The sequence below is a fragment of the Punica granatum genome, chromosome 1 (genome assembly GCF_007655135.1).
Source record: "Punica granatum isolate Tunisia-2019 chromosome 1, ASM765513v2, whole genome shotgun sequence".
NCBI lineage: Eukaryota > Viridiplantae > Streptophyta > Magnoliopsida > Myrtales > Lythraceae > Punica > Punica granatum.
The window spans coordinates 22,342,330-22,366,139 of record NC_045127.1 but is presented as its reverse complement, the minus strand read 5'-3'; positions in this window follow the sequence as shown (position 1 = coordinate 22,366,139).

Here is a 23,810-nt window from a genome sequence, read left to right as displayed (position 1 = left end):
ACGTTTCTCAGTGCTCTTAGTAAAATGTGAGTTTGAAAAGGGCATTACCACCGGTTCATGTCTAGTCGACGCGTTTATAAGTTATTAGCCGATTCATGCGATTCATTAGAAAGTCAAGTGGATTAATTAGCCAAGTGAGACGTTCTAATTACCATGTTAGCTAGAATCAATTAAGTTGAGTAAAATTTGTCGAATGCTCTAGATTTGTGGGTCTCAAATAGTCGGGTCGATCATGGATGGACCACCTGAATGGAATCCTAATCCCCGTCCATCTTAATGACTCGTGACATGAAGACCATAACGAGTCCTCATAGGCCAAGGAAGCTCGGTCAAGAGTAGCCAAGAGCCCCTTAAGCCCTTGTAGGCCCACGATGGTCCTCATGACCCGAATCCACACATATTTCATATTTATTGCGTTAAAAAGGTGATTAAACATCAGATTAACATAGGCATGGGAAACGATATCACGTCAAAACCGAGAAATTGACCTAATTGAGGTAGGGAGACCACCACACGACCAAAATGGGTCATGATGCTCCCGGCCACACCTCAAGAGAGGGTATGGCCGAGAAACCCCATGGCCTATCTTGGGTCAATGATGGTCTCCTCACCTCGATTTGGGTCATTTCTCACATGCATCACACATTAAACATACAAGACCAAGCAAGCATATACAAAACCAGTACCACCGGCATAACAAGACATATAACACGATATTGGCGGGAATCGATAAAACAACACCAACATGAGAAACGAGAAATTATAAAAAATGACTAAAATTGAAGAGGAGGAGGCCGTCTTAGGGCTCGAGAGAGCCAAAGAGACTCTCGACCACCTCCCTTAGGGACATGGCCGAGAGACTTCCTTGGCTTCCTCGAGCTGGGATGGTCTCCTTAGCCTTGATTCCAACCTCTTCTTGTCGTGCTATCATGTAAGACATCGTTAAATAAGCAAGCAAACGAACTAGTCACATGTTAAACGGAAACGTGCATCAAGTCTGTTGGGGACGGCCTTATCACCCCCACAAGACTTGAAAATTAAAAGTTCTAACTCTTCTAAGTTGAAAGAGTGTTATACTTACGCCTCGGTGCATGAAAGGAGCTTGGCGAAGAGGGAGGAGGGTCGGTTGACCTGGATGGAAGGAGAGAACCCGAGAGGGAGGATGAGGACCTGAGATGGGCACCGCTTGGAAGGGCAATTGGAGGTGGCTTCTGCAGATGGGCACGATGGCTTGGGGTTGCCAAGAGTTCCTTGGAACCTGCTAACGATGGCGCTTGACCAGCTGAGAAGTGGGTTGACCCGCTTAGGAGAAGGAAGCCGAGAGAGGAGAAAGTAACCCAAGAGAGGACTCGGCTTAGAAGAGGCAACAAGGAGTGGGTCCAGCGGTTAGGCACGACGATTTAGGGCTGCCAAAGGACTCCTTGGCAAGTGGGAGGTGGGGCTCAGTAAGCTAGGACCTAGGCTGACTCGAAAAGAGAAAGAAAACCGTGAAAATGAAATGAAACCCGAGAAGAGGAAGAAAGGTCAATGGCGACTGCATAAGGTAGGATGGCTCTCGGGCCGCGGCCTCCTTGTCATGGGGAGAGCGAGGGTCGTGGGTGATCTGTCGAGGGGCTAGAACAGGCTGTTAGAGACTCCAAATGACGAAACTAACACCACCAATGAACTTCAGAGGTCGAAAACAAGGGGTGTATATAGTTTGTTTGAAACTCGGGTTAAGCGAGGAGGTGGTCGCCAGAAAACGAGTGATTTTCCGGTAAAAACAGCCTTTTTTTGACCTAGGGAGTGGGCTGTTGAGGGCTGTACATCCAAGGAGTTCAAGGAGAGTTGAGAGAGTTTTTTTAGAGAGAGACTAGAGATAGGTTGAAAGAAACAAAGTGATTAAGGTGTCTTGCACTTAAGAATATATAGTTGCACTGATGAGCTAAACTAAGCAAAATTAGTGAAAATTAAGCAAGTTTAGAGGGAAATCAAGGTGTGGCCAGCCCTATTAAAACAATAGGGAATGGAAGACCTAGATCCATATTTTGTGGAAGCTTGTTGACTAGATGGATGAGATTTGTACTTAAATAATAAACTATGTGGCTAATTTAAATAAAAAACTTTTGTGGGGGTGGGCGGCCAAATGGGAGAAATTGTAGGGCCCACGGGTGTCAGCACCCCATTTCGGTCCACCGGCTCCAGAGGGACAAAATCGTCACTTTGTCACCCCATATGAGGGAAGTATTTATAATAAATTGCTTGAGCATTCATGGCCTTTGAAAAATGACATTTTTCTAATTTAACATCAATTTTATAAAAATACTTTTTATGGGGTGTCTTTAAATTTCGCGCGCGTCGATGTCAATTTTCAAAATCCGAGAAGAAAACTCAAGGCCAGAAAAATATTTTATTGCATAACATTGATCCGTAAATTTTTCTGAACACAATGCCGGTCCCGGATCATTTTTTGGACATCCAATTACAAAGACGAGATTTTGATCTCTACGCACGTTAAATTTGAATTCTCTAATTAAAAAAAAAACCTAGCTCTCTTTCTCTCCTTCTCTCTACTATTTCTCTCTTTCCTCAGCTCGCGACCACACTCATAGAAGCAACAGTGGACTGGAGCTCCAATTGATCGACCTTAAACTTGAGTTGGCTCAACCTTCGACCTCTCTCTATCCGTGGGTCATCTGCCCTCTCTCCCTGAATGCACAGCACCAGCGCTTAGCTCAGCTCCGAGTTCCGACAAACCCAAGCAAATAGCATTCTGACCGATACGAAATGGGCTAACAGCGTAGCATCAATGCAAGGTTGCACAAACCAGATCAAAATCACAGAAAGCAAAGCACCCGAGGTCCAGAGAACTAGCTACTATGTCTATTAAAAATTTGTAAGGTACGGTGGCTAGTCGAATTCCCTCCCGAAGTGTACCTCATTCACCGGAACGCCCTTGAACGCCAGCAACCCAGCTCGTGGAGGCCCGGCCCAGTCCCAGCGACAGCCCGCTAGCAGTAGCCCAGCCCATGTTCAGCAGCGGCCCAATCGCATAGGCCCACTCGGTCCAATCCAGTGGATCTCAGCCCAGTTCGATCCAGCAAACCCGTTCGGCCCAATCCAGCGCAGTCCACCCCCACCGGATCTCGACCCGTCACGACCCGGCCCAGCTCGTCAAGCATTTTTAATTTTATTTATTTTTTTATTTACAGAACCGCCCCTCAACTTCCCAAACTAAGTAAATTCTCGACTTAGTGGCATGCTTAGGGCTCTATTTCTGAATATTAATGTTTGCTTGGGTGGATATGATGTGAAATGAGTGTTCTTGGGTTGGGTGGGTGATCGAATTTGTCCCGAACTCGATTTTACAAACTTTCTATTTTGTCTCATTTCAGTCCTGAGGATGCATTTTATTTTTTTAGATCTTCCCCGAATTTTAAAAATCGCTTCAGTTGAGTCCCGGACATTTTAATATTGCCCAATCCGTCCTTGAATTTTTCAGAATTTTTCAATCATCCCGAGAAACTTTTCAAATTGTTTCAGTTTAGTCCCGGGGCTATTTTCCGCATCTTCAGATCTGCCCCGAATTTTTAAATTCCTTTCAGCCATGTCCCAGCCATTTTTACCACTTTCCAATCAGTCCCTGAATTTTTCAGAATTTCTAAACCTATTCCGGGAACTTTTCATGTTGTTTCAGATCAGTCCCTGGGGCATTTTTCACTTTTCAGATCAGCCCGAACTTTCAAATTCATTTCAAAAAAGTCCTGGGACATTTTCAGTAATTTTTACACAGTCCTTAATTTTTTTAGAATTTTCAAATCAATGCCCCGAACTTTATCCGAATTTTCTAATCAGTCATTGATCTTTTAAAATTATTCAATGCAGTCCCTGGACATTTTTTAAAGAAACTCAATCCTTTCCTACTTGGATTCCCGACGTGTGTGCCCAGCTCAAATAATTTTGTTTCAGTAATCATATGTATATAACATGACAATGCGTGTTCTTTTATGTTTTTTTGCTTCCATGAGTCGGTGCCGTTTTATCGATTCCGTTAATATTATGTTTGTGTATGTTTGTATGTGTTTAGCATGATCATGTCGGCACCGATTGCGTGAAATATGTATGTTTGTCGTGCTTGATGTGATAATGTGGTCTTGATCCGTGTTTAAGTACTGTATTTTCTCATTTTAATCGAAACCTCACATGAATTGGTTTAATCATGCAAATTCGGCCTAAAATCAAAATTTTAAATTTCAAGACGATCGGAAATTAGAGTTTATCGGACGGTCAGTTAATGGCTATTCCGACAATTAGAAATCCGTAAACTAAAGCATTCGGTAAATTTCTAATTAACCTAAAATTCTACATACGGGATAATCGGGACGTTAAATTTGGCTAAATTAAATCACTTGACTTATTTAAATGAATTGTATGAACTGATTAACAATCTGTAATCACGTCGATAGTTCAAGAACTGTTAGCCATGACCTTTTCAAATTCACAATTTCAAAATCACCGAGATACGTGCAACGTAATCTTGATTTTCATGCACATACATATTTACCGATTCAAGGGCATGACTACCGATTCTCGTCCTGCCGTAACCCTAGCGTAGGTTTGTGTATAGAATTGGTCAAAACATGGGAAAACAAATTAATCACAAACTCGGCATAATCAAACATGAGCAAATAGTCAAGTAGAGGGTTAGGTTTCGGGTTTTAGGTGAAAATACTCTTAATCTGTAAAAGTCATATTGTCATGATACAAAATAATTTAAAAATAACTCGCACATTCAGGACTTGACTACAAACATCATGTCTGTCGGGTCCATTAAAATAATACTGAATGCTACATACCCTATCCATCATCCCTTTTGTTTGTTTTAAGGTAGGATTTGTGTGCCAAGATACCCCGGTTAATAATCAGTTAATTCACGTAAATTCGGCGATAATAAGAAACCCCATTGTTTGTTTATTTGAGCTTCCTTGTTACATTTTTGCACTTGTTTGTTATGCGGATCGAGCCCGATCCTTTAGGACTCAATTCACACTGGGTCCAACGCCTATAACCGTCGATCACGGGGTCCAATGCCCCCATATACCGAGTGCGCATTTAATTTAATTTTCGGTCTTTTCCAAAACCATACGGTGAGCATGAGTGAAATAATGGCCGAATGCGAACTGACCGGGATTTAGTCATTGTAACTTGTCTTTTATTTATTTGAGAGAACAATGTAGGGGTTTATGATGTATATTTATTCATGTAATAATCCCGGTCGGAGAGTGGATTCAAGTGTCTCTTCGAATTTACGGTATCAAAACGGGCGAGTCGAGTGCAACCCTAAATCATGCGGTAAATAAATAAAATGGCAAGCCTAGCAAACTAGAGTACCGAAAGGACGTGTGGGATATAGGCCCACACGTAATAGAACCCCCGAATTCGGAATTTCCGGCTCCGTACAGGACCATTGCCTTAGCATACTAGGTGTATCCATACTCCTAGACCTGGTCGACTTACCAGCCTTCGACCTTCGGGTCGTAAACAGGTAGTAGTGACTCCTTCTCACGTGCGTCCGTCGCGCGTCCCCGGGAAGGTGGACACTCCCAACCCGCGTTGCATTTAGGTGTGCACACGCGTGCCCCGACGAGACGAAATTCGGGTGCGCACAGCTTGGCGACTCCACTAGGGACACTTAGAGGGTTCGGGCTCGTTTCTGCTTGCTTTGTTTGCTTGTTTATTTATTGCTTTCCGTAATTTTTCGCTTATCTACTTTATGCACTTTTATTTCCCGCACACGCATTGCATATCATACTAGCTTCTAGGTACCTATGGGTCGCGTCCCATGACCGGTAATAGGAGCATAGGTTAGATAGGGGTTCGAAGTAGGGGTACGGTGCGTAGTTCGACTGCCGCTTAAGTCTCGAAAAGAATCCCACTCGGTTTCAAGGAATTGACACCCTTGAGTCGGGAGCTCCCATCCTTACGTAGCACGGTCCCTGTATCACTAAAACCATGCATTTTGCAGGAGCTCCATGCCATCCTCCAACCCGGCTTCTACGAACAGTCCATCGAGTCGGCCTACGTGCCACTTGAGTCTTTTCTGTTTCAAGAGTGATGTACCTTGTAATTTGTACTAAGCCGTGAGCATTTATTTTCTTCGCACACATGCATCATCTGTTTTACAAAATTAGGGTGTCATTCATATGGACGAGTGCTAAGTCGATCTTCCTTTCGTCTTGGTAAGAGACGCCTCACTCGGCCTCTTGCTCGCACCTCGATAGAGCCCGCCAATCTACGAGGACCTCACCGACTCGCCACAGGATGCATGCCAAACGTCTCCCAGGACACCCTTTCCTTCGAGCACAGCCACTATGATTGACCTCACCAACACTAGGACCGATCACTGAGAGATTGCTGAGAGATGAGGAATTCGTCAGCCAACCACAACTTCAGAAGGAGCCCGCACGAGCGAACGCCGTCCTGGAGAGGTCTAGGAAGAGGGCTCGTAGAGACCCACACATGCGCTCTATGATAGATGTCTCTGCAAGGCCCTCGCTTGGAACCGGTGCTTTCCAATGCCGCGCTCGCTCAGACTTCGAGTGTGGTGGAAGATCGGTTTAGGGCTTTATTTTACAAAATTTACATTGTACTTTGAACTTTTTGAGTCAATGTGAATGACGGTATTAGTTTTGGAAAACTCATGCATCGCATGCATCCTACTCATTTACTATTTTGCATAACAACTAACATCTCACCATACAAGTGAGTGAAGACCTCCTTCGCAGGTAGACTAACCGCGACCTTCACCCTCCTTCCACGGCAAGGCGAGCCGTGGCCCGAGGACCGATGCACCTTCCTTAGCAAAGCTAGCTTCTCTCTAACCCCACGCAACCAAGCGTCATCGCGTGATCGCACACGTCTGTTCACTCAACTGAGCACATCCGCCAACACAACCTAGTGCGTCCTTTCGCGTCGTGCGAGCATGCCTCCACCTTACCCATGCACACACCCCCGGCACGCTCGCACGACGCCTACCAGGCTAGTTCGATCCCCTACTCCCTTGCGTGAAAATTGCGAACACAGTTTGCTCCTTCATCTTTACCTTTTTCCCATTGTAGGAAATAACCGACAAGAAGGCAACCTGAATCCCAAACGACCACAATCGAGATAGGAAACACTTCTTTACTACCTCCCTGGACTCGAAACATTGAAGACCGACCCTCCCTCCACGAAATATCACAGGCGACAGCTCCAACGATCATAGCATGTCCCAGCCTACCCGCCACGGGGCTTCCAGCACGATCACACTACCGATCGAAGAATGGGCCCAACACACCCTCCGCTATGGCCACCGACCTGCTACCGGGGCAACACACACTCTCCTTCAAATGCTCTTTTACATTTATTCGCATTTCCAAACAAGCTCTCAGCATAAACGAACCATTCCAAGGGCACTTGAACAGTCTCGAAGACGCCTTATTGGTTCTGTCGGACCTGTCCGACTTGCATGTCCCAATGGGACTCGGCTCCTCGAGCTTTCCCTAGGACGGCTGCGCAGACCAACCTGCAATCGGGGAAAGTACAACTATGCGGTTTCCAGTCACAGTCTAACCGCTCCAGCGTGGCGATGACCGGACTCCCGAAATTGAGTATCCCTCACGCGCGGCACCCCATGGGTCGCATGCTGGATGAGGGAATTTTCCATGGGTCCACCTTACATTTCTTACCACATATTTCACCGTATAATCACCTAATACATCATCTTCTCTGTCATCCTTCACAGGGGCACGCCGGCTACAAGCAAAGAGCGATACACGGGTTCACACCTCCACAAGAACTTCTATCGGGTCTCTCTCCTTATACTTCAACAGGAAAGAGGCTTGATGCGGAAGTACCCCCCTTTTAACGAAGCCGAAGACAAAAACGACTGAGTGAGCCACATGCTGTCAACCCAACCATCTCTGTCGATAGCAAGCATGGCCCCCGAAGCAAAGCACGTACGCCGACTTCAAGAGCACCTATCATCCTAGGGGCACCCTCCACGGGAGCGACAAGACACGATCAGGAACGGCGTCCGACGCAGACCACGAAGGCCGGGGCATCCGCATTCAACACTCATGCCGGGGCAACCTCGGTTACCTGCACCCCATGGCAAATCTTATTCTTCTTCTTAGACGATAGGAGAAATCATTTGTAAAGTTTGCAAGGACGAGCAACACGAAGTTCGGCTTCCGAATATCCAGAAGCCAAACCACCATGAAAGGCCGGCCCTCACGAAATAGAGCGAGGCACACCACAGCGACCACGCAATGCAAAGTCAAGGAGTTTCCAACAAATACACGGGGCACAAAACAAACCCCAACTGCAAGAAAAAAAACAGAGCGAAAAGAAGCAAGAAAAACCAGCCAATGAAGAGAGAGAGAAAAGATGCGGGAAAAACCAACCAATGAACAAAACAAAGCACCGCCGAGATATAAAACTACGGCACCGCCAATTCAAAAAAGAAATCAACAAACTCCGACAAAAAGAGGAGCAGCAGACGCAACTTATCGACGGAGACAAAACACAACGCACTCGGAGGTCGAAACCTTCGAACCTTTCGCCCTTGCAAACTTGAGAGACAAAATAATAGAGCCTGCTAGGTCAAAAACCCCTCGGGGCGACCTAGGCAAAAGCTAGGGCAAGGAGAGGCGCGACTGAAAATCCCGAGGCGGGCAGTCGTGGCAAAAGGAGAGCTAATCCCCTTTAGGTTGAGAGGTACGGCCCCGAGGTGGGTAACTGTAGTAAAAGAAGAGATAAACAAAATAGTCACCCTAGGCTCTTGCACACTGCGCAAACCAAGGATCCCCAAGGGAAATGGTCAGGTTATCTACTCCAATACGATCCCCGATCGGCTCTCATGCATGACACAACTGTCCAAGGCGGATTCTTCCTCAAGCACAGCAGGTGACCAAGCACGCAATCCAAGCAGTTCAAGACAGCTAACACCAATCGGAGGATGGAAGAGAAAGGGGGTACATCTCACTGAAGGCGTGAATCCGTGTATCCTTTTAGCTTGGGGCAACGTGCTCCCCATGCTTTCTCTTTTCTCTCGGCTCATAAATGACTCTAAATGGGTCATAGCCACCCTACAATCGGCTACCACAAAGCCAAAATCCTAGACACTCATCTCTGGGAGTCAAGTCATAACACTTTGGAAATGAATAGACTGAGGTCTAACCAAATTTGCACAGAAATCCCCACGCGGGTCACAAGCGCAGCCGCCCTACGGTACCTTGACGAGAAGGGTCCTAAGCCGACGGGCGCGTCGAATAATCGACAGAACCGCTAGGCATCATTGAGAATGTCTCGATGTGCTCGTGCATGGCCAACAGGAGCCTTGGAGGTCTCGTATTGAGGCCTTCAAAATGGGATCTCATTCGCATCGCCAAAGCAAAAACTCTCTACGGCGACCCGAAACTGAAGAACATGCGTCGCAAACACATCCTTTTACCTGTGCTTACAAATCGCTAGTAATTCCATGACTTACTAATGATGTCAGAATCACAGGTACAACAAACGCGGGAACTACGACGGACTCTGATTCCCCATCCCTTGGGGTACGTGGGCACTTCGTCCAGAACTCGAGTCCTTCATCGCAAGACCAGGGCATCCCCAGCAAACTACCACCGCCAATGCGACAGAGCCGGCATCCGGCAGAACAACGAGCAACCGTCCCAGCAGCGAAGCCGGCTTCCGGCAGATCAAACACACTACCGTCCTAGGGGCAAAGCACCGACGAAGCAACTTCATCGCGGCAGCAACGTCAATCGACAGCAGATCAACACCTTTGGGACAACATCAGCCCTGTACACTCAGCGCGCACCACTGTCCACATGACTAACTAAGGGTTATGCTCTTCTCTACAGCACCGCCTCTCTACGATAACATTCACAAGCTACTGGGGCATCCTCGGTGAACACAGCGACCGGATCATTCTCGCCAAGGATAAATTGCAATTTCAGTGGTCTCACGCGACTAACATCCACCGTTAGCTATTGTTCTCTCCTACGTGCAGATACGCATGGAACCCCAAGGGGCATCTCCTCCTTAACGGACTCACGATTGCCTCACGCGGCCGGTCACAATCTCAAATCGAGTGGAGGGTCCTCTGGGGTCACCTGATGTCATTCCCCTACGACTTTCCCACCACGTAACAGTCGGCATCCCACGTCACCCACACGTGACTCCAGTTCAACGTCAAGCGCTATCGTCTAACATGGACTCCTGCCTCCATATTCGCTATCCCCTTCCTACCAAATTTGCATTTACTTCTTTGTTACTTTTCGGACTCCACGTCCATCTTTATTGCTTTTTTGGACTCCGTGTCCAGGACTCTGCGTCCATCTTTACTGCTTTTCGGACTCCGCGTCCATCTTTACTGCTTTTCGGACTCCGCATCCAGGACTCCGCGTCTATCTTTACTGCTTTTCGAACTCCGCATCCTTCTTTACTGCTTTTCGGAATCCGCGTCCATCTTTACTGCTTTTCGGACTCCGATTCCCTCTTTACTGCTTTTCGAACTTCGCGTCTGTCTTTACTGCTTTTCGGACTCCACGTCCAGGACTCAGCGTCCTTCTTTACTGCTTTTCGGACTCCGCGTCCCTCTTTACTGCTTTTCGGACTCCGCGTCCAGGACTCCACGTCCGTCTTTACTACTTTTCGGACTCCGCTTCCGTCTTTACAGCTTTTCGGACTCCTTGTCCAGGACTCCGTGTACATCTTTACTGTTTTTCAAACTCCGTGTTCACTTTTACTACTTTCCGGACTTCGTATCCATCTCTATCGCTTTTAGGACTTTGTGTTCACATTTATTGCTTTCTGGAGTTCGTGTCCACCTTTACAGCTTTCTGGATTTCGCATCCACGGATTCCGCGTCTACATTTATTGCTTTCAGGACTTCGCGTCCACCTTTACTACTTGCCGGACTTCGCCTCCATGTTTACCGCTTTCTGGACTTCGCGTCCACATTTATTGCTTTACGAGTTTTATCCCTGCATGTGTTGTTTTAAGTTACAAACTCGCACTGTATCGCTTCCTTGCCATGACTCATTTGTTTTTCCCTTCCATAAACAGGTCCGTTGCACTCGCGCGACTCATCTAAATGAGAGAACAAGTGGCTACGGGGAAAGACGCTGGGACAGTCGCCGAGATCAAACGGGGTGCTTCTCGTAGTCTTTGGCTGCATTCTCTATCCGAGCACGAAACCAAAGAGGGGCAAGCTGTCAGCACCCCATTTCGGTCCACCGGCTCCAAAGGGACAAAATCGTCACTTTGTCACCCCATATGAGGGAAGTATTTCTAGTAAATTGCTCAAGCATTCATGGCCTTTGAAAAATGGCATTTTTCTAATTTAACATCAATTTTATAAAAATACGTTTTATGGGGTCTCTTTAAATTTCGCGCGCGTCGATGTCAATTTTCAAAATCCGGGAAGAAAACTCAAGGCCAGAAAAATATTTTATTGCATAACATTGATACGTAAATTTTTCTGAACACAATACCGGTCCCGGATCATTTTTTTGACATCCAATTACAAAGACGAGATATTAATCTCTACGCGCGTTAAATTTTAATTCTCTATTTAAAAAAAAAACCTAGCTCTCTCTCTCTCCTTTTCTCTACTATTTCTCTCTTTCCTCAGCTCGCGACCACACTCTTTGAAGCAACAGTGAACTGGAGCTCCAATCGATCGACCTTAAACTTGAGTTGGCTCAACCTTCGACCTCGCTCTATCCGTGGGTCATCTGCCTTCTCTCTCTGCATGCACAGCACCAGCGCTTAGCTCAGCTCCGAGCTCCGACAAACCCAAGCAAATAGCATTCTGATCGATACAAAATGGGCTAACAACGTAGCAGCAATGCAAGGTTGCACAAACCAGATCAAAATCACAGAAAGCAAAGCACCCGAGGTCCAGAGAACTAGCTACTGTGTCGATTAAAAATTTGTACGGTACGGTGGCTAGTCGAATTCTCTCCCGAAGTGTACCTCATTCACCGGAATGCCCTGGAACGCCAGCAGCCCAGCTCGTGGCGGCCCGGCCCAGTCCCAACGACAGCCCGCCAGCAGTAGCCCAGCCCATGTTCAGCAGCGGCCCAGTCGCGTCGGCCCACTCGGCCCAATCCAGTGGATCTCAGCCCAGTTCGATCCAGCAGGCCCGTTCAGCCCAATCCAGCCCAGTCCACCCCCACCGGATCTCGGCCCGTAACGGCCCGGCCCAGCTCCTCCAGCATTTTTAATTTTATTTATTTTTTTCATTTACAGAACCGCCCCCTCAACTTCCCAAACTACGTAAATTCTCGATTTAGTGGCATGCTTAGGGCTCTATTTCTGAATATTAATGTTTTCTTGGGTGGATATGATGTGAAATGAGTGTTCTTGGGTTGCGTGGGTGATCGGATTTGTCCCGAACTCGATTTTACAAACTTTCTATTTTGTCTCATTTCAGTCCTGAGGATGCATTTTATTTTTTTAGATCTTCCCCGAATTTTAAAAATCGCTTCAGTTGAGTCCCGGACATTTTAATATTTCCCAATCCGTCCTTGAATTTTTCAGAATTTTTCAATCATCCCAAGAAACTTTTCAAATTGTTTCAGTTTAGTCCCGGGGCTATTTTCCGCCTCTCAGATCTGCCCCGAATTTTAAAATTCCTTTCAGTCAAGTCCCAGCCATTTTTACCATTTTCCAATCAGTCCCTGAATTTTTCAGAATTTCTAAACCTATTCCGGGAACTTTTCATGTTGTTTCAGTTCAGTCCCTGGGGCATTTTTCACTCTTCAGATCAGCCCGAACTTTCAATTTCATTTCAAAAAAGTCCTGGGACATTTTCAGTAATTTTTACATAGTCCTTAATTTTTTTAGAATTTTCAAATCAATGCCCCGAACTTTATCCGAATTTTCTAATTAGTCATTGATCTTTTAAAATTATTCAATGCAGTCCCTGGACATTTTTTAAAGATACTCAATCCTTTCCTACTTGGATTCCCGACGTGTGTACCCTGCTCAAATAATTTTGTTTCAGTAATCATATGTATATAACATGACAATGTGTGTTCTTTTATGTTTTTCTGCTTCCATGAGTCGGTGCCGTTTTATCGATTCCGTTAATATTATGTTTGTGTATGTTTGTATGTGTTTAGCATGATCATGTCGGCACCGATTGCATGAAATATGTATGTTTGTCGTGCTTGATGTGATAATGTGGTCTTGATCCGTGTTTAAGTGTTGTATTTTCTCGTTTTAATCGAAATCTCACATGAATTGGTTTAATCATGCAAATTCGGCCTAAAATCAAAATTTTAAATTTCAAGACGGTCAGAAATTAGAGTTTATCGGACGATCAACTAATGGCTATTCCGACGATTCGAAATCCGTAAACTAAAGCATTCGGCAAATTTCTAATTAACCTAAAATTCTACATACGGGATAATCGGGATATTAAATTTGACTAAATTAAATCACTTGACTTATTTAAATGAATTGTATGAACTGATTAACAATCTGTAATCACGTCGGTAGTTCAAGAACTGTTAGCCATGCCCTTTTTAAATTCACAATTTCAAAATCACCGAGATACGTGCAACGTAATCTTGATTTTCATGCACACACATATTTACCGATTCAATGGCATGACTACCGGTTCTTGTCCTGCCGTAACCCTAGCATAGGTTTGTGTATTGGTCAAAACATGGGAAAACAAATTAATCACAAACTCGGCATAATCAAACATGCGCAAATAGTCAAGTAGAGGGTTAGGTTTCGGGTTTTAGGTGAAAATACTCTTAATCTGTAAAAGCCATATTGTCATGATACAAAATAATTTAAAAATAACCCACACATTCAGGACTTGACTACAAACATCATGTTTGTCGGGTCCATTAAAATAATGACGAATGCTACATACCCTATCCATCATCCATTTTGTTTGTTTTAAGGTAGGATTTGTGTGCTAAGATACCCCGGTTAATAATCAGTTAATTCACGTAAATTCGGCGATAATAAGAAACCCCATTGTTTGTTTATTTGAGCTTCCTTGTTACATTTTTTCACTTGTTTGTTATGCGGATCAAGCCCGATCCTTTAGAACTCGATTCACACTGGGTCCAACGCCCATAACCGTAGATCACGGGGTCCAATGCCCCCATACACCGAGTGCACATTTAATTTAATTTTCGGTCTTTCCCAAAACCATACAGTGAGCATGAGTGAAATAATGGCCGAATGCAAACCGACCGGGATTTAGTCATTGTAGCTTGCCTTTTATTTATTTGAGAGAACAATGTAAGGGTTTATGATGTATATTTATTCATGTAATAATCCCAGTCGGAGAGTGGACGGTTCAAGTGTCTCTTCGAATTTACGGTGTCAAAACGGGCGAGTCGAGTGCAATCCTAAATCATGCGATAAATAAATAAAATGACAAGCCTAGCAAACTAGAATACCGAAAGGGCGTGTGGGATATAGGCCCACACGTAATAGAACCCCTGAATTTGGAATTTCCGGTTCCGTACAAGACCATTGCCTTAGCATACTAGGTGTATCCATACCCCTAGACCCGGGAGACTCACCGGCCCTCGACCTTTGGGTCGTAAATAGGTAGTGGCGACTCCTTCTCACGTGCGTCCGTCGCGCGTTCCCGGGAAGGTGGACAGTCCCAAGCCGCTTTGCATTTAGGTGCGCGCACGCATGCCCCAACGAGATGAAATTCGGGTGCGCACAACGAGTTGGCTTGGAGGGTTGAGGAAGCTCAAGTCTCGGTTTGTTGTGCATTCGAGTTTTGTGACTCGAATGAATGGGGCATTGTTGATGTACGCGAAGAAAAGATTCTGACGAGCCCAATATTGACATATTCGGCTTAAGTGGATGATTTGATGGCCTAGAGGCTTGGGAGTCTGTTTTGCTCGATTCTAGTGATTGGAGCAAAGTTAACCGTTTCTATCGATCGTTCGTGTGTTTGCGTTCAGCACTAGTCATTTTGATATGCTCTGTCGTTCGGGTGAAATGGTTGACTCCGCGACCTCCGATTCAAATCGGGAGCCGGAGATGTCCTGAGGATCTACAGTCGAAGTTTTCTCACTGTTTCCTAAGTGTCTTGATGTGCCCAGAGACCGCTGTGTTCTCCGTTCGTAAAAAACTGAAGGTCCGCTGGGTGACGTTTGAGACCATTATAGAGCTTCTCGGGAAACCTGAATAATTTGTGCATAATCTCCCTAGCCCTTGTGGTTGCTGGGAATGGATGGTGCTAGACACCGGTGTTAACATTTTGCCAGATGAGCTCTCGACGTGAGAATCCCAGTGAAAGGGTTCTTTTTCAACTTGAGAGGCACTCGGGAGACCTGAATGACTTGTGCAGCATGATCAGGCATGACCACTCTAGTCCTTGAGGTTCCTGGGATTGGTCGGGCCTGATCTCGGGTGTTGACATTTCGCTGAACTGGTATTTGATTCAAGATTCCCGTTGAAAGGGACACTTTTTCCCGCTCGGGGCCCGCTCAGGAGGTCTGAATGATTTTTGGAAAATAGTTTGAAGCCTATTCCATGGTCTTGAAAGCCCCCTAGGTATGGTCAGACCTTTCCTTGGGTTTCCTTGATTCCCCTGTAGAGTCAATGTCTCGGGAGCCCCGCTAGAAAACCGTCTACAATAACTCGGGAGTGCTCGGCTCAAGCAAATGATCTGCAAAATGTGCTCGGATGTGATATTCATCAGTTTGGCCTCATTATGGATTTTTAGAGTCCCACACTGGATACCTTTTGATGAACTCGCGTCGGTAGTGCATAATGCTTCGAAAGGTGGTTTCTGATGATATACATCCGGTAGTCAATATACATCTGCAACGACCGATCATGCTTTTTATGGAACAAGATAGGGGCACCATATGGGACTTCGAGGGCCGAATGTAACCCGTATCCAACGGCTCCTTCAGTTGCCCTCAACTCCTCCAACGCTGGAGATGCCATGCGATACGGGGCCATGGCGGGTGGTGGAGCGTCAGGCATGAGCTCAATCCGATGATCCACCTCCCTCTTAGGTGCTCGCTTTTTGGGAAGTTCTTGTGGCATCACGTCCTTGAACTCGGTGAGGACTCGGGCTACCTCCATAGGGATATTCTCTCAATTGCCCTTAGCATTCTTGATCTTCAAGGTCGCAAGATAAGTCATCTCACCCTTTCAGATCACTCGTGAAAGCTGTATGGCTGAGAGCATCTTTTACTCATTTCTCATTGAGCGCTTCACAAGCATGATGCATTGGCACCTAGCATCAAGGATGCAAATGCAATCCACGAACGACATGATAAAGGCGTCGACACGATCAAGGAAATCCATCCCGATGACAAAGTCGTAGTCATTGAGCAGGATCATCTCCACCATCTCCTTGCTACACCATTGGTAGATCCGAATCTCTATGTCACGGGCTATGCCATAAGTTGGGACCTCTTTTGAGTTCACCGTCTTGAGTCGGCCCTTGATTTGTTCCACACGAAACCCTAGCTTCTTTGCGCCCTCCTCGGATATGAAGAGATTGGACTCACTCGTGTCAACGAGTGCACTAATATACTTTCCCGTGATCACCATGTCTGCGAACATCAAGCCCTTAGGCTTGTCCTTCTTCATCCAAATGGAGCTAAGGATTTGCAGCAAACCCAACCGCGTTCCCTCCTCCTGCTCCTCCTCATTATCCTAGACCGAGGCCTCTAGTTTGCCCCTCTTGAAACACCCACGAGCCAAATGGAGACTGTCATAGAGGAAACACTTGAGTGGCCCCTTCTCCTTGTTCTTCTTCTAGGACTTGTTTGACTTCGCCTTATCCTTGGGAGCCGACTTCTAGGTCTTCCCACCATCCAACTCGTGGGGCTTGTCTCCCCCACTATTGGCCTTGCCCTTCCCTTTCGAGTTTGACTTGTCCGACCGAAACTCGACGAGGGACTCAGCTGTGGACATGGCCTTGCCCTTCCTGCACTCCGTGGCGCTGAAGCTCCTGCTTAGCCCACGGTTTCAATCCGTCCGAAGAATGCCTCCCTATTGTTCGTGGATGGGATATACAACATCAGGCACATGAACGTTCGCACGTACTCTTAGAGATCACCCTTGTGCTTCAAGCGATGAAGCTTGGCCTGCGCCTCGTCCTCGGCATACTCCGGATGGAATTGATGTCAGAACCCATCCTTGAATTCCTCCCAAGTGCTAACCGGTGCACCACTCTGACAGTCACATCGACGCCGCCGGCACAGCAGCGTCGTTTACTAAGTACATAGAGACAGTACCCACACAAACTTCATCGTCCTCGACCCCCGCAGCCCTGAAGTATGTCTCCATGCTCCGCAAGAAGTTATCCACGTCTTTGGCCACCCTCGAGCCCTTGAACACGCTGGGCTTGGGGATGTCCAAATGAGAACCGGGTATGACGACGCTTGCCCCCACAACACGTGTCATCTTAACCCATGCAAGCTCAACCTTAAGCTCATCCAGCTCTGTGCATATGGCTGTCACAAGCATCTCTAAAGTATCATCATGCCGATTGTGCTCATCCACAACAGCATTGAGTGTGCCCTACATGTCCCCTCGAAGCTCCTTTACATCAAAGGTCAGCCCCCTAACACTTTTGGACGTGTCCACGGTCTCTCTCTAGACCTCCGCAATGACATTCTCCACCTTTGTCATGCGTTCCTTGAATGATGTCATGATATCCCTCGAGCTCTCATGGTGCCTCCTTGGAGCCTTTGCCACACGCTCATCCATGATTTCTGATGGCTAGTTGTGGGACATCGTCATCGCACTCGGAACTTTGGCTCTAATACCACTTGTCACGAGCGTACAGTTTTTATCTAGTGTTCCCTTGCCCATGTAGCCTTAGGATGGTATCCTAAGTCAGCCTAATCGCTTTAGAGAGAGAAAGTGGAGAGATAAACTCTGAATTGTGTATAACTTCTTGTGTGTATTACAAATGAATAGGACTCCCCCTTATATAGAGTACAAGGTAACTACTAACATTAATTACGAAACTCTCTAGAAGGTCAATAAGAATGTACAAGAGTCCAGAGCATCTAGAAGTATGGACAAGATTTTAGAATGTCTAGAATATTCTACAAGTGTGGAACATTCTAGAAAGACACGCCTCCTGAGGTCCCCAAGATCTCATAAAGTCGGGGGTAAGGTTCATTGGATGAACCTCAATCAATCGTTCATCTAGAACATGCCATGGTATGCATGCCGCATGGTCCGTCTGTGACACTAGCATACAAGGTTGGTAGCTCGCGCGTGGGAAGATTCTTAATTATTTCTTAGACATGGGCTGATCATGCATAAGATTCAAGAACGCAGTTGGTGCTACCCTCAAGGCAACCACGGATTATTTCCTTGGCAAGGCATGCACACTATTTGGAACTACTCCAATATTAGCAGGAATATTCATTGATTTTGATAGTTCCATTGTTCTAGCTAGCATATCATTTCTTTTCTAGTCTAAAGCAAGCATATAAGGCAATTTGTAGATACTTGCTTGCTCTTGTTATAATTTTAGAATAAGACCGAAACTTGATTTATTTGGGTCTCCTAGGTCCGGCCTATAAGAGCATGTGGAGGCATTCATTATAAGGCTCCCCGCAACAAACACACAACGGCTCAACGCCTTTGTATCTTTCAGTACATTTTCATTCCTGCACATTTACACTATTCGCGTCTTATATATCTACCATTCCTCACAATTGCCTCTACATATCTACCTTTCTCGCACTGCACTTTACAATATCTATCATTGTCGCACTTCAATATCTTGCACCTCTAATTCCTTCACAACACCGATCATTCGACATCTTTATCCTTTCTACCCATTCCGACGCTTCCAAGCTAAGAGTGGTCTCCATTAAGTCCAGGTTTCCAGGCCAAAGCTCTTTCTTTTCGGCTATCTTGTAGCCGAGACATGCGATACATGGACTTTTTGGGGCTATAGTCATCCTTTTATGATCAGCTTCATGGTCATGACCCACCATTGGAGTTTGGGTCCTAACTTAGGACTCATTTTTTCGGTTGCCTCTATTCGACCCACCATCAAAGAGGCATTCCCCGAGTTGAGGATTCGGAGCCAAAGCTCGCCCTTTTCGACTGCGGCCATTTGAGACTCGTTTTCACGGTCCTTCTTAGGGTCGTGACCATTATTAGTTAGACTGGCTTCCGAGCCATCTCGACACCACAAAGACCGACTTCCGGGCTGTCTCCATAAAAGAATTGGGCAATACATTGCCCGCACGTCTGGGAGAATCTAAATGGCTTAACTCTCGAAGTTGTGACATCGTCGCTAGCATCTCTACCATCTCCTGAGCAACATCATCACATCAAAAATCCAGTCGCCGTCTTGTCCTACAAACTTTTGGGACCGTAGTGCAACGCACTAGCTCAATGATGATGGTTGGTTGTTTCACCCTCACTCTTACCTTGGGATAACACCCTAGCATGCCTAGCGATCTAATCGCCACGCGACAGCCACATAGTGGATTGCAAGTTTTAGGCAAAACAACTTCAGGTTTACTCAATCACCAAAGTGGAAGATATCAAATTAGTAGAAAATTTTTAATGATGACGCACAAAATGCTATGGCACATTGAACTTAGAAGAAATTACTTATCTCGAGAAATTCTTTCACTTAACAAGAATGCTTTTACTTTTTCAAAATTTTTAATTATACATTAACACATACAGATAATGTGGACATATGTAACTAAAATTCGTTGAATACAACCCAATCAAAACATAAGAAAGACTCCCCTAATCAGAATTGAAAGATCAAGTTACATTGAGCCGAGAGTTTAAAATTTAAATTTAAGTGACGAAATCTCATCTTGTGGCTCGACTTTTACATATTATAATTGATTGATTGTATTTTAAAAAAATGATAGGAATATTACAAATATTAAACTGTAATTACAACTTGATTAATTGTATTAACTTCAATATAATAACTCATATTTCGTATAATAGCACATAGAAAAAAATATTTGTATAACTAAAAATTTAACATTTCTGTGCACATAAATGTATATATAGTTATATATTTATATGCTCATTGAGAGTGACATTGAGAAGGAGTAGGTTGGATCGGGATCGGGAATGGTGGACAATTTTTTAGAGGAAAAAAAAAGTGGTCAACAAACTTAATTTTTTCAGTTATAAGAAATACTTATTAGTAAAATGAAATATAAATTCTAATAACTAATAAAGGGACATGGGTAGTCCCACTGAGTATCGAACCTATAACCTTCTAGTTGTCATGTGAGACTGTGTGCCATTTCGCTACACCTTCTGATAGGCTCACGAACCAGAACTGGGTAAGAAAGAAGGGTGGAGGGTAGAACCAACTAAACTCACTCGATAAGATGACTCGCCACGTGTAAGAAAAGTCGTTTTGATTCGCCACGCTCAAGGATGAACGATAAGAATCGGGGTTTTCGCCACTAAACAATGAACTTGTTTAGATAAGAAAAGATAAGAAACGCTCTAAGCAATTTCATTCAAAAATTCATCAAATTCGTCTCTCTTCGCCTCTTACAATAGGTGCATATTTATATAGAGGGAAGACACCCCTCTTGACTCTAGAATAGGAAACTGGCATCTAATATTCTTCAGATTACTTTCCTAAAATATAATAAGGAAACAATCTAAAATAGGAAACTTAAGATTACTGACTCAAACTAATATAGGAAATAATATCTACTTAAGGGAAACTATATCATAGCTATAGGAAACTTAATATGTAATTAAGGGAAACTATATCATAGTAATATAGGAAACTTAATATCTAATTAAGCCAAATTCTTGTTCTTGGGTCTTCTAGAATACGCTTTTTGGACTCGAAAATTCGAATACATGTTGGGCTGCAATCTGAAGCACATCATTCCCTCTCGGTTGGAAAAAGACTCGACCTCGAGTCTTCGTCGATGTTCTGCTGGTCTTGATTTGTGCGTTTCGCCGCTTCTTAACTTGCCATTTAATAACCAACTTTTCTATCCGAACTCTCTCCAGTAATTCTGCATAGATCGACTTCTTTTTGCTTCCTCGCCAACCAACTCGTTGCTTGAACTGGTGCTGCTTTCCTGGTGGAGTTGTATATGCTTTGGCAAATTTTGCCTCGATTGGATGAAACACCATTGACGAATCTTTGATAGCAATTACTTCTCGAAGTTCCACTTGGCCTGGGTCTAAAAATAGTTCGGCTTGAACTTTCTCTTCAGAATTTGAAATTAGTTCATCCCGAAGAATCTTGTTAATCACTAAATCCTTCTCGACCGGAACATTATTATCTTGTGACGCTTGAGCTGCTTCATTCTTGGACTCCACTTCTTCTTCTTTAAACTTGTCACCCTTCATAGAAGCTTCTTCAAGTTGTACTTTTTCCTCAATATCAACAATCGTCATAGGAAAAACATTTGTTTTTCCATGCTTAAGAGGATAGGTAGACTTCATGCAACCGTCTTCAGATTCATAGAGGCGTTCTTCGTATCCTAAAGGAAAGAATCTAACCTTTAAGAGTTGTTTCATGTGCCTCCACGTACATACGAAATTCCTTCCATCTTGAAGACGATTATTTTCCAATTTCTCCCACCAAGTAGACGCTTTGCCCCTTAACCGATAAACAACTCTAACAACTCGACTTCCATCATCGGGGATGCCGTAGTAGTCGAAGAATCGGTCCACATCCGAAATCCACTCCAAGTATTCCTCAGCGCTCATGCTTCCGTTGAAAGTCGGAATTCTCTTTGGGGGATAATCCTTCTGCACCCATTGGTGTCTTCTTATTCTACCGGAACTCTCGAGGGCTTAGGTCACTCGCTCGAGCCGTGCAATGAACTCTTCTCGCGTCTACTGGAAAGTGAGAGGCAAGTCTTGGTCGAAAGTAAACCCTCTTGGAACTCGTTTAGGGTTGCTTTTAGCCATAATCTTCACATATTTATCAAAAATCCACTCAAAAACACATGTTTCACTCGGCCAACAAAGATAGAACCTTCGCTTTGATACCAAATGATAGGCTCACGAACCAGAACTGGGTAAGAAAGAAGGGTGGAGGGTAGAACCAACTAAACTCACTCGATAAGATGACTCGCTACGAGTAAGAAAAGTCGTTTTGATTCGCCACGCTCAAGGATGAACGATAAGAATCGGGGTTTTCGCCACTAAACAATGAACTTGTTTAGATAAGAAAAGATAAGTAACGCTCTAAGCAATTTCATTCAAAAATTCATCAAATTCGTCTCTCTTCGCCTCTTACAATAGGTGCATATTTATATAGAGGGAAGACACCCCTCTTGACTCTAGAATAGGAAACTGGCATCTAATATTCTTCAGATTACTTTCCTAAAATATAATAAGGAAACAATCTAAAATAGGAAACTTAAGATTATTGACTCAAGCTAATATAGGAAATAATATCTACTTAAGGGAAACTATATCATAGCTATAGGAAACTTAATATGTAATTAAGGGACTATATCATAGTAATATAGGAAACTTAATATCTAATTAAGCCAAATTCTTGTTCTTGGGTCTTCTAGAATACGCTTTTTGGACTCGAAAATTCGAATACATGTTGGGCTGCAATCTGAAGCACATCACCTTCTTTGATCAATAAACTTAATTTCATTATACTTTACTTGCGAATATTAGATATACTTATTACATTTACAATTTTTAGTAAATAAACTTAAATTTTTTTTATATCTCAAGATGTGCTTTACAATTATTGAGTAAGTTTTTTTATTTTTTAAGAAAGAATATTAATTATTAATTATTAATTAATATGTAACAATACTATGGACTGATTAGAAAAAAAAATCGTTGAACCTGATGCAATAAATAGATGTGACGAAATTTGTCTAACGAACCCGTAAAAACACTCATTCTCAAATTAAGGATTTACTCATTTAGTTTTTAATAGCATCCGTGTCGCGCTCTTTAATTTTTATATATTATGATTGATTGATACTTAGACATAGGGTAAAGTACCTTTACTTTTAGGAAGGAAATTAATGGGATATCGAATAAACTACTTAGATTCAAGTAAATCAACAAGGATCGCACAACTTATTTGAACCACAATTACATTGACTCTGAATAAATTACATCAGGACCTATAGTAAATTATCTAGATCTCGATTCTCAAGTAAATAACTAGTCACTTCAATTTCGATTAATCGATTCTCAAGTAAATAGCTAGTCACTTTCAATTCATGTGGATGTCAAAGAACTATGTAATATTGGGACATGAGTTTACTCCCACCAACAAGCTCGGATGAAAGAAAAGGAATGCTATGTGGTTACGTTAGCGACTCACCGGTATGTAGAGAACTATTCAATCTCAGCGAATTGACTAAAGACTTTTGGGACATGCTGTATTATTATCAAGATGTGGTCGTGCTAACGGCCTGGCAAGTTCCGACGGCAGGGTGGAGACAGCTCCGTGAAAACAAGATCTTTGCCCGCTTATCAAGCAAGAAAAGAATCATTGGAAGGAATCAACGAACGGCTGAATACTTAAATAAAATCTTTTTCCTTTTTGTTCCGTGTGCACCATACGGTATACGGACGATTAATAGGCCTTGGACTGATTCAGATTTGAGACGTAGAGAGAACCACTAAGGGATCAAATGCACACGATCAATAATTTTTTCTATTCAAAAGATTCAAATTATACATTAGAAATACTTATATCAAGCTACTTAAATTAATTCACGTTGGAAGTCAAATCAAATTTCCGTTCAAAGAAGAGGAATCCTTTGGTCAACACCGTAAGTCAAGTCAACCTGACG